The 10,984-nt window shown below is 38.6% G+C and overlaps 1 long non-coding RNA gene across 1 annotated transcript; it reads right to left on the bottom strand.

The window, feature by feature from the left end:
* Nucleotides 1-1,998: 1,998 nt before the first annotated feature.
* Nucleotides 1,999-10,387, bottom strand: LOC118170446. Its single transcript, XR_004752720.1, has 3 exons — nucleotides 9,254-10,387; nucleotides 4,046-5,125; nucleotides 1,999-2,338 (listed from the first exon to the last, which is right to left on the bottom strand). It is a non-coding gene; the product is annotated as an uncharacterized LOC118170446 (long non-coding RNA).
* Between the last annotated feature and the right edge of the window lie 597 nt (nucleotides 10,388-10,984).

Here is a 10,984-nt window from a genome sequence, read left to right as displayed (position 1 = left end):
TTATGAACTTACCACACAATTACTTTCAGCATTTACAGTAAGTCCTAAAAGTATGAGGCTTATTGATGTATCTTGTGCATCTAATTTTTGCATTGAAAATACAATGCAAGGCCCAAGGGTGGGGTAAGCAATAACCAGAGTAGTAACACAGCCAGTGGGTTGCTATACAGCAACCATGGCTCAGCTTTCACAGCTTATGCACTGTTTCCTCACTCCCTTGTGATGTGCAGCCACCATTCTCAAGCCGTTGTAAAGAAGTGTTGCCACCAATAAATGGTAACTGTCAAGAAGTTCCCCAGTAACAAATACAGCTTCTGGAGACAAGCTTCAGAAGGGAAGTAAGGGCAATAGGGTTGCTATGGTGTGGTGTAAAACAAAGACACAGGAACACAGGGAAAATATATTTCCATGTTGATAAAAGGGCAGATATGCTAAGAGAGCACGGGGGTGGGGGACAACGACATGGAGGTACTACAGTACATTTGCAGGTAACAGCCTAATTCTGGTGGCTTCAATTGGATCATTTTATTTACACTATATAAGAGAAAACTGGGCTTTGCCTTTCATCTTCACTTTAATTACAATGAAACTTCTTGGCTATATTGATAATTTTAAGCTTCATGCCAAGTAGGCCTAAATATTCCATAAATGAGGAGCAAAGCTGGCTGAAATGAAGTGGGTCTGCTAAGATGGGGTAGTAAAGAGAAGGCAGTCCAACATAAGTTGAAGTCTGTAGTAACCCATCCTCAGCCAAGTTGTACACACCTGTTCCATATCCTTCTCCTTCTGTAACTGACTTTCAGGGTAGCATTTCAGACATGGTAAAAATTTCTTGTCAGCTGACTGCTTGAAACTCCTACTAAAATCTGTGAGAGAGGTGACCACGAATAGAAAACTACATGGCACCCTTTTCCAAGTATGCCTGTTATTTCAGAACTGTGCTTTCTCAGAACTGAACTTACCTCTGCCAAGAATCAAGCTTTTATCATGGTTGCTGTACTGAAAAGTGAGGCATATGTGAGAAAGCAAAATACTTCTAGAGCAGTCAAAAATATTTTGGTTGCAGCTTTGAACTTAAAACATAACTAACCTTCCTGTCTGAATTTACCAACCGTAGAAAGAATAGAATCTTAACATTTAAAGAACAACCTGATCAGTTTATGAAACAAATTATATAACATTGTGCTGTAGCAGCAGTGGATTGAACTCAGTGACCTAAAAAGTGCTCAAATTTATTTCCATCTTACAAAGTTCCTATGTCTACCTGTCAGCAGGAGGAAGTATTCCCAGAAAATCAATTATACATGTAGGCAAAAATATCATGGAGAAGAAGGAATGTATGAAAGAGAAAGCACAATTCTCCTTTCACAACGTTGTGAATCAAGAGCAACTCCACTGAAGCCAACAGTTACACTGGTGTGAGTGAGAAAAGAGCCAGCTCCATTGTCTGAAAATTGCTCATGCCACCCCTGGAGTCCAATCACAGGAACTGTAGGCAGCTAATATTACAGCATTTAATTCAGACAACCCATAACTGAAAAGACACTGAAAAGAAAGGATCTGAATTTGGTGTTAGCCAAAATAGCTGAAAAATAGCAGGGAAGTAGTGAATGGAAAAAGAAAAATAAGAAAAACAAAACAAACAAAAAAAACCACTGCATTTAAGAAAAAAAATCCCTTCCCCCCCCCAAAAAAAAATTGCATGGAAAAAACGACTGTTTCTGCATGCTTTTTGTTTGTATGTTTTTTTGTTTGTTTGTTTGTTTTGTTTTTTTTAACACTCTGCATGCTCCCAGTTAATAGCTGTTGAGTTGTTTGCTTGCCTGAAGGAAAAGTGTAATCCTCACTTTCCCACTTTTTGTATGTTGATACATACTTTGTTATACCTACTCAGACTGAGCGCTACAGAATGTGAATCTTACCTTTTCAGCACATGTCACTGTATCATACCTTGTCACATTTTCAGGTAACAGTGCACTAAATATCTTAATTTCCCCGTGTTAGTTTACTTCTTCCAAACACACCCTCCTTTTTTTCATGTCAGATCAGTTAGTTGAGCTTTCTCAGCTCCTGTCACCTCCCCATTTGAAACAGCATTTCTGACAGCAGTACTTACTCTCAGTGATCAAACAAAGGCTTGTTCTGGAAAGCTGTCTGGTCACTAACCTCTTCCCGTATCTCAGCCTCCCTTCTTCAGTTTTCTTCCAGCTTTTCTGTCTTCTCTTCTCCATTTATCTCTCATCACATGCTCTTTCATCTAGTTACACCTCACCTGCAGCATTACCCTCTCTATTGGTGTTACTGTCCTGATTATAACCATCCAGAAGCTAGTGAGGACCTGTAAAACAGCACATTGTGAGTTTATTATTCTGCATTACAAACCGTTACACTGATGTACCTTGTCAGCATTATGACAAAACATCAAACTGCATTAAGACAAATGTGCTGAATGTGATCCACAGAACTTTCAAGAACACCATCTCTCTCTCTCTCTTTTTCTTTTCCTTTTTTTTTTTTTTTTCCCTCCCCTTTTCCAGGTCACTCTTTTTGGCCTCTTTTTGCCTTTCCTACTTTATTCTCTATTTTCTTAGCATCCTTCCCTTTTATGTCACATTTTCTTCCTCCTCACAGTCATCCTTCCTGCCTTCCTTCACTGGCCACCTCACACTCCTGCCTGCATTTTCTTTCCTCTGATGCACCCATACAAAGGGCTATAATAAAGGCAGTACTGCAGCTTTGTTAAATGTGTCCTTTGCTCTTTCAGAAACAATGCTGCACCTGGGTGCATCCTTGGGATCTGCTAACTGAGGGTCTAGAAAGCATTCCATTCCCAAAGGCTTAAACCAGACAGCTCCAAGAGTAGCATGACTCCTCAGTTCCCTAATGGGTGAGATGGAACACACCAAAAGCAGTAGGAGGAAGCTTGAAATAATACAAGACTTGTTTTATTCACATGCACATATTTCCTTTTGCATTGTGGCAGTTGAGACTCTTAGCACCAAGAGCCCAGTAGAATTGGGTAGTGACTAGAATTGGTAACGTCAGAGCAGCAGAAAATGAAAGAAGATGTACTTTGTAAAGGCATACAATTAAAAAGCATTAAATTGGTGCCAAACTGTACTAAAACCAAACAAATTATTTCCCAAATATTCAAAGTGTGAAGGGCCAGAAAGCAATGTCTTTTTATTCAGACTGTCAATTAAAAATTAGCATAATTTAAATAGTGAACAAAATAGCGTACGTTGACTCTAGTTTTTTTTTGTTTTACGCATCAGCATCGGATTTTCAGAAGCAGCACATCAGGTAACAAGACCGAATGCACACTTGGGAGTGTATCACTCATCTGTATGCTAAAGACAGCTTCCAAGCCTTGCTTACATCAGTTTAAACTTTGGCACTCGCCATAGCAGCTGCACGGCATTCAACTGTGCTTCTTTCAGAACGCACCATGGTGCAGAAAGAATGGTTTATTAAGATATTTTAATGTCAGATGTATTAATTTGAAAAGGTTACGTAGTTTCCTATGAATGTCTCTGTCAATTTTCAAGATTTTACAAAAATTTATCTATCACTTCTAGTGATTTTTCCCTCCTTTGCTGCTCTGTGAAATTCTTGAGGAAACAAGGAAGGAAAATTACTTAGTGGCACAAAGAAACAATGAAGCCTCCTGCACACTCACATCATGTACGTCTAAATACTGTTGAAATCCATTTGAAAAATCTTGAGTAAGAAAATAAAATCATTTTCCACACAGTTCCCAAATACAGTGCTCATTAAAATTTGCAACAACTATATATTTTCCAGAGAACAACATGATTTTTACACTGTTCTCTCTTCAGTACTAAAACTTTTAAATCTCATATTTTGGGGTAGATATTAAAGTGGTATAATTTATCTGCTTAGGAGCCTCAGAATGAACTATTCTTCCTTGCTAAAAGATATTATAAGCAAAATAAAGACCCTGCTTTTAGAAATGCTAATTGTTAATACTGTATTTTATTTAAATTTTTTGTATTGGCACTCTTGCCAATTACTAACTCCTTACCTAGAGTTTAATTCTTAGTTTCTGTTGATATCAGCAGGTCTTGTGATTTTGCCCCTCTCTAAAGCCTTGATCTGCACGTTATTTCGTACAAGCCTCCACACAATTCTAGTCGTTCGAAGGAGATCGCATTCTGTCCTGTACCTTGCAAACCTATTATCGAAACAGCAGTCCTGGTAAGAAAGATTTAAAAGAGAAGAAAAACTATTTTTACATCCATTGGGGCTAAAGCACAGAACTAAAGTATGCCTCTCAGATCAAGTGGAGAATTCTTTTAGGTATCTTTTTCACACCAACACTAGTCAACACCAGATATATTTTTACAGATATGCAACACCCACTCTGATCGACTTACTCAAATGTCTACAAATATTAGAAAAAAAAATAAAAAACCCACAGATAATTAAAAATAAGTTCAGAAAAATGCAAAAATAAACCTAATCGTCTAATATATATGAAAAAATGCTACGGTGGAAGTTTCACCATAAAAATATATCATGCAAACATTATAAATGAGTTTGAAAAGTCTCTTTGTGAATTGCAACAAATAAATGCAATTTTTCTGGAATTGGATATTCACTAATTACAACAGCGTGATTTCTTCCCAGCGTTGCACTTTTATTTTGTTGATCATGCATATTTTGCTATAATAATCCTATTGGAACTTCTTATAGAACTTCTTAAAGAAATTCAGCATTTGTTCATTTGATTTGCTGCATTACGAGTATTACACATCTGGAGTTCCTCTGGAGATGTCCTCTTTTTCTAAGTGGAAATTATGCTTCAGCAGAAACAAGAGCTTCCCCACTGAAAGCAGGAACCTTCAGATTCAAGGTATTTGGGTCAGCAGTGCTGTGCGTACGCAGACCCAGTCCTGTGGTCCGTGTGCTGTGCTCTGCTATGCACAAGTTAGGTACGTTCTAGCCATGCTGTACTCCACGTGCATGCACGGAGCGTTGGGCTGACTCACTGGATGTGCCAGACTTACCAGGCAGCAGGTCCACAAGTTTCACAATTCAGCAAATTCGATGCTCACGTAGACAGGCCATCTGGGCACTAAACAAACTTATTTGTCAGGTTATCCTAGGGAAAAAACATGAAACCAGGTTCCAGGGCAGGCAATGCTCTGCACCTTGCACAATTAATCTATCTTAAAAAAAATAAAAATACATCTCCTTAAAACAGGACAGCCTTTTCACCTTTCTTTTATATTGTGCCTGTCCCAAAGAATTCCTGCATCCCATAACAATGAAAAACAATCCAGAAAAGAACACAGTACTTCATCCCCTTGTAACCGTTGTGGAAGCTGCAGGAACACAAGCTTCTCATGATCTGATTCTTAACCACCAAAATAAACAACGTAGGGAGAAGGTAACAAGTACCGGGCTCATAACTTTGTGTCATTTTGAACAAACTATTTTTTTCCTATGGACAGAACCTTCTACCTGAGATGGCAGCTTTCCTTGCAGTTTCTCAATTGATGCAAATAAATAAATCAACACGTATATGCACTCTTGGTGTGACTATTTCCTGCTTAAGAACTGCTTGTACCTACAATCATACCAGCCCTCCCGATACAAAGGTCCAATCAAAAAGACAACATAGTTTGTATTCTAAAAAAAATAAATCACTTTTAAGATCTCTATTTGGAAATTCTATTTTTTGTCTTTGGTCCAGCATTAGTAAATCAGAAGCTACCATGAAATCTTGTGTTTTCGCATGCAGAAATGTTTATTCTTTTCAGTAATACATTCATCATCAGTCAGCAAAATACTTAATACCATAACATACCTCTAAGCAATGGTCTCATCAGCGTTTAATTCACAACAGGAGCTGACCAACTCCTCGTGACACCTTAACAACACATCAAACTCACACCAGCTGATACAAATGATGTATTTCTTCCTAATGTTCATTTTATCAGAGAGAGAACAGTGTTGCACATTACCTGAAGTTGATGAAAAAAAGGTGAGGGGGTATCTGCCTTTAAATTGTACGTGATCACGCACTTGAGGACTTCTAAAATGTAGTGCAGAAGGTGAGCCATTGTGTTCTATCTGCACTCTTAGCTGTGCAACCTTTTTATTACCGGTTTGCTGCATTTCACATTAAACAAACTTGTAACAAACCAGATAAAAGCAATAGAAGGAATGTCAGATTTCAATTTTTTAATATATTGTCTTTGAAAGGTTATGCACAAATTTACACAAATTAAAATACTGACATAACTTAACCACTCCTTGCAAATTCTACAAACAATTCAATTTACCTCCATTGAGAGTTAGTGGAGCTGTCACGTTCAGCTGCCTTTAACAGGATCTGGACAAATCCCCAGACCTGGCGGCATCCCCAAAACAATAGTCAATAAATGACATTTTAAAATATTATTGCAAAAGACACGAGGAAAAAGGGAGGAAGGGAAGAGTAAATGAAAGACAGCGCAGAGCCAAACCAGAGTATATCATCAACTCCAGCATTTCACTAACTCAATGCTAGACCTTCAGAAACCTAAACAGCTCAGAAAACCATCCTCACTTCCAACTCAGGAGCCCGTCTTTACTGGAGAAGATATCACATGTTCTGTCCTCATAAAGAGGGGATGGAGAGAGCAAAAAAGGGTGAGGCATTTTTCTTAAGCCTAAAAACGCTAAGGGTGGAGAACAGGAACCTAGAAAAAGACCCGTGATGCCAGCAGCATCACCCCAAGTGCCTGATTTCCAGTCTGAGGGAAGAGGAGTGTGCTGATAGATGCGACAAGGCTATCTCCCTTCACAAGGAGCATTTGCACTGGCCAGAAACCCCCACCTTAGTGGGGCAATGAATATGTACAGAACACTACAAGTCAACCCGAGTACACTGCAAAATTTCATCTTGCAATATAAGCAGATTTGAAGATCTATTTTCAGGAAGATAATATCAGACTCCAAAGCTAAAAGAAGGGCCTTATTTTTACTGGCTGAGCAGCCAGAGGCACCCGGTGACCTCCAGGTTGCTCACTACTTTTAAGTTATGAAACAAGTCTCCTTCTCCTGGCTTTTGGAACAGATAAAAGAACATGAGTTTACATTATGTTACACGGACTGCTCCCTAAGCATGTTACCTGGTAATTACAGCAAATCACAATATGTAATTTGGTGTTGCCTACTATAAATGTTCTTGCTTCATAAAATTGCAGTCAGAATGCGTCCAAACTGTTACCAAGCATTGTGTCATCAAAGCAAGGCGGGCTGGCTCTGATGTAGCAGGCTGAAGCAACATCTGCTCAGTGTAGCTCATGCCTATGAGAAAAACGCCTTCCCTACAAATTGCTACTGATTGTAAAATTCATATACTGCACTTAGACCAAGATGGATTTCTAAAAACAACCTCTTCCCTCCTCCCCCACTTCCTCAGACTATATACAGAGAATTTATCGTGGCCAGAAAGACAGAAATCTTTAGGCAGTTGGAGGGAAGGCTACCTTATTCCTTCGGTTGGTGTGAACTAACGACCACTTTGCTCTCTGTTATTTAGGGCAGTTAGACACCAAAGCACACCAGTGAAAATTAAAGTGGAAAGAATAGCAAGTGTAATTGGGAGAATTCATACAATCTTAATAGAGAACAAAGCCCATTATTGGGGGAATTGGTTCCAGCTTTTCAGTTATTTAGGACAAACACTGTTCAAGTGTTTGCAAATGTTGTATCTTTGTGTTTAAACAAACAAGAGCCATCTTAAATATATATGAGAAGTGCCATTGAAACACGGCACTAACTGTAATGTTAACATAAATATTACAGATGTTATTGATTACAGATACAAATCAGGGCTTCTAAGACTGCATTTCTGTAATAGCAATGACAGCATCTTTTGTAAGTTCCTGACTCATGAAGAAGTAAAACTGCACTTAGCCCAAACAAAGCAATCGAAAGTAACTGCTGCTAGAAAGGACAAATTTTGCCACAGTCTGGCTCTGACATATCCCAATTCTGCCATCAAGTGAGATCAGCCGGCAGCTTGTACGCTCATCAGCTGCCTGCTCCATCTTGTCCCCAGCTGGTCCACAATGGTCGAGTCCCTTGCTTTAATTTAAAAGCCCTTTTCCTCCCAACAGCCGAGCTTTTTACAACATCTGTGATGATGTTACTGTTCTAAAGTCTTCCAGATGCAACTTGAATTTCTATTATTAAAGAATAATCATTAGAAGCCCAGTCAGAAGCCTTCTAATTAGAGGTTTCCTCTAATCAGAGGACATGATATCACTTCCCTTTATGTTTCGAAGAACAACTGGAAGCACATAAAAAGTGTGTTCTGCAGAAATCACATTTACTGATGTAACATTTTGTTTTTCAAATCACTTCTCTTATAAAAAATATCTTTTCGGAAACTAAGAAAAATAGATGCATTTAATGCGTAACTGGCATTTTAACATTGTAAACAGTTCCACAGTACATTGTTTCCAGTTGCAGAGACTGGCTAAGAGGATCCTACCCTCTTCCTCGCCCCTTCTCCTATCATTTTGCTAGTTCACCCCACAGTTGTGCTGATGCAGCTGTTTGTGGAAATCCAAACAAGGCAAAATGACCTCACTTAAGAAAACAAGTTCAAAAAGTACAGGGTGCAAGTGTCTTGGGGTTAGCAGGAATCTCTTAAACAAGCTCTCTAATGTGAGAATTTGTAACGTAATGTAATTAAACTCTAGGAATGCTTGCGTGGAGGCTTTGTCCAGAATAGATAGCTTCACGTAAACTTACACCTGAAGTTATTTTGGAGTAAAAATCCTAGACTGACAGATGTGAACAAACCTCATCAAATGGATCTAGAATTTAAGAACTGTTTATCATCTAGAAAGCCAACAAAACAAAATAATATCCAAACAGCACAAGTACTTAATTTTCCTGTTGCTTTTTAAACTTTCATATTAATAGCTTTATGTCTGCTTTTAGAATTCATAATTAAAAGAAGAAGAAAAAAGTAATTATTCAAAGTTCCAGTTAAGAAATTGTGAATATAAGGTATAGTTTAGTTACATGGAAAGAGTTTCTTTTTTAACAGTTAAAATTAGATCACTTAAAAATTGAATGTCAGAAAGTTAGTGACTATTGGATAGTCAAAGCTGCCTACATTTTTTTGAAAGAAAAAAATACTTTTCAGTCTATTTGCAGCCTTTCCTACTGAAGACAGAAAAAAAATGAAACTAGATAGTTTTCTCCAATTCAATTTAATACTCACCAGTGTAACTTTCAAAGGAGACATGCACCAGATGTACTAGTTTGCTTCCACAGAGAATAGTCACATATAAAAAGGGCAGCAACAGGTTTTTCTTCAGAGCATTGTCTTACAAACGGTAAATGGAAAAAATACTATACCATTTTATATATTTTTTTAAAAAAAGCTTTTTTCCTATTAAAGAGTTTAAAAGTTTTATTTTGAACAACAGTGACCAATTGCTTGGAATGAGGGTGGTTTATTTCTCCTTCAGTGAAGCAGTTCAAAGGTACTGCCTGCATAAGCAGCAGAGGTACCAGGGACAGCCCTTGTAATTACTGCACTGACACCACTCTCTGTCAAATGACTCTCAGGGCAAGTGTACTGCTTCCTCTCAAACCAATAGGTTCTACATTCACTGGCAGCACATGACATCTTTGTGGGCTAACTCTACTCAACATAAAGAAATAACGAAAACACCTGCAAAGCTTTAGGTTTGCAGGTTGCATATTGTCACTTCAGTCTTTAAGAAATTCCTTTAACCAGCCTCACCAAGCTCTGAATCTTCCCTCCAGCCTTGCAATTGGCTGTGGACTCTCCTTGGAAGCTATATTCCTTATTCAAGCAAAATTCCCGACGATTAGGACTTCCAGCACTTGTTCTAGGAGATTACGAGGCAAACTCACTGGGCAGCTTTCTAGACTCCTTGAAAGTCGGGACCTTTGCTTTGAACGGTCAGCTTGTCAGTTTCATAGTCCAAGGAACACTGAAGAACGTTTAAGAGGGATGGATACCACCGCAGACCAAGTTAGTATTTACATTGCCTACAGAGCTTACTAACTTGTTTTAACACAGTAGTTTATTTTCTGAAAGAGGACTGTGGTGCTTTCTTCCTCTTCTGTAATTTAGGGGCATGTATCTCTGTTGTCCCTAATTATTAGTTTTATGTAGCTAATTAAGTGGAAAGCAAAACTAATTTTTGAGATTTATGCATCATCAATATAACTATTAATTAAAGCCTTGTTGCTTCCAAATGTCAGTAATGATTAAGTAGCGAGATATATTTTGTGAGGCTGCCGACAAACAGGTTACTCACTTGGGTGGAAGACCTTACTACGGTAACACTTTTTAATAGTCCCTGCTTCAGACGACTGCCAATTTACACACGGCACTGACTTTAAAAAAAAAAAAAAAAAGACAAAGGATAACGTGTAGAACTGCAAGACACAAAATGGAAAGATTCACTTTACTTCAGATCCTAAGATGGCAAATGGTAGCTAGGAAATTATACAACTTACTCATAAATTATGCAAGAGTTACTTGAATCCGTGACTGACACGAGTTTTCATTAAAAATGAGAAAGAAATGTTCAGCTTCCAAGGTTGGTGGGGATACAAAAACTTGCTAAGAATGAACAAGAAAAAAAACCACCAGAGAAACAACAACCGACAGGTGCAGAATTCAAGCCTCTGCTCTATCGAGTTTGTGAAGCTTCCAAGCAGTTCTCGAGCTCATCGATCCCCATTGTGAGGCCTTCCTTCCCAACAGATGGCTTAAGGGCAGTGATGGTCAAACACCGCTGGAGCTGGCTCTTTCCTAACCACGAAGGGTGATCTCCTACTCTCCTTTAGCAAATGTACACCCCACCTGAAGTCAGTCCCAGCGGCTGCACGATCACAGCCTCCTCACCAAGGGCTGGCTGCTGACAGGGCTGGAACGACTGCTGAGATGGTGCTTCGCCTTTCCTACTGGAAT

This window comes from Oxyura jamaicensis, chromosome 8, assembly GCF_011077185.1.
Source record: "Oxyura jamaicensis isolate SHBP4307 breed ruddy duck chromosome 8, BPBGC_Ojam_1.0, whole genome shotgun sequence".
NCBI lineage: Eukaryota > Metazoa > Chordata > Aves > Anseriformes > Anatidae > Oxyura > Oxyura jamaicensis.
Note: the sequence above shows the minus strand (reverse complement) of the source record. Positions and strands in the feature narration are given on the sequence as shown.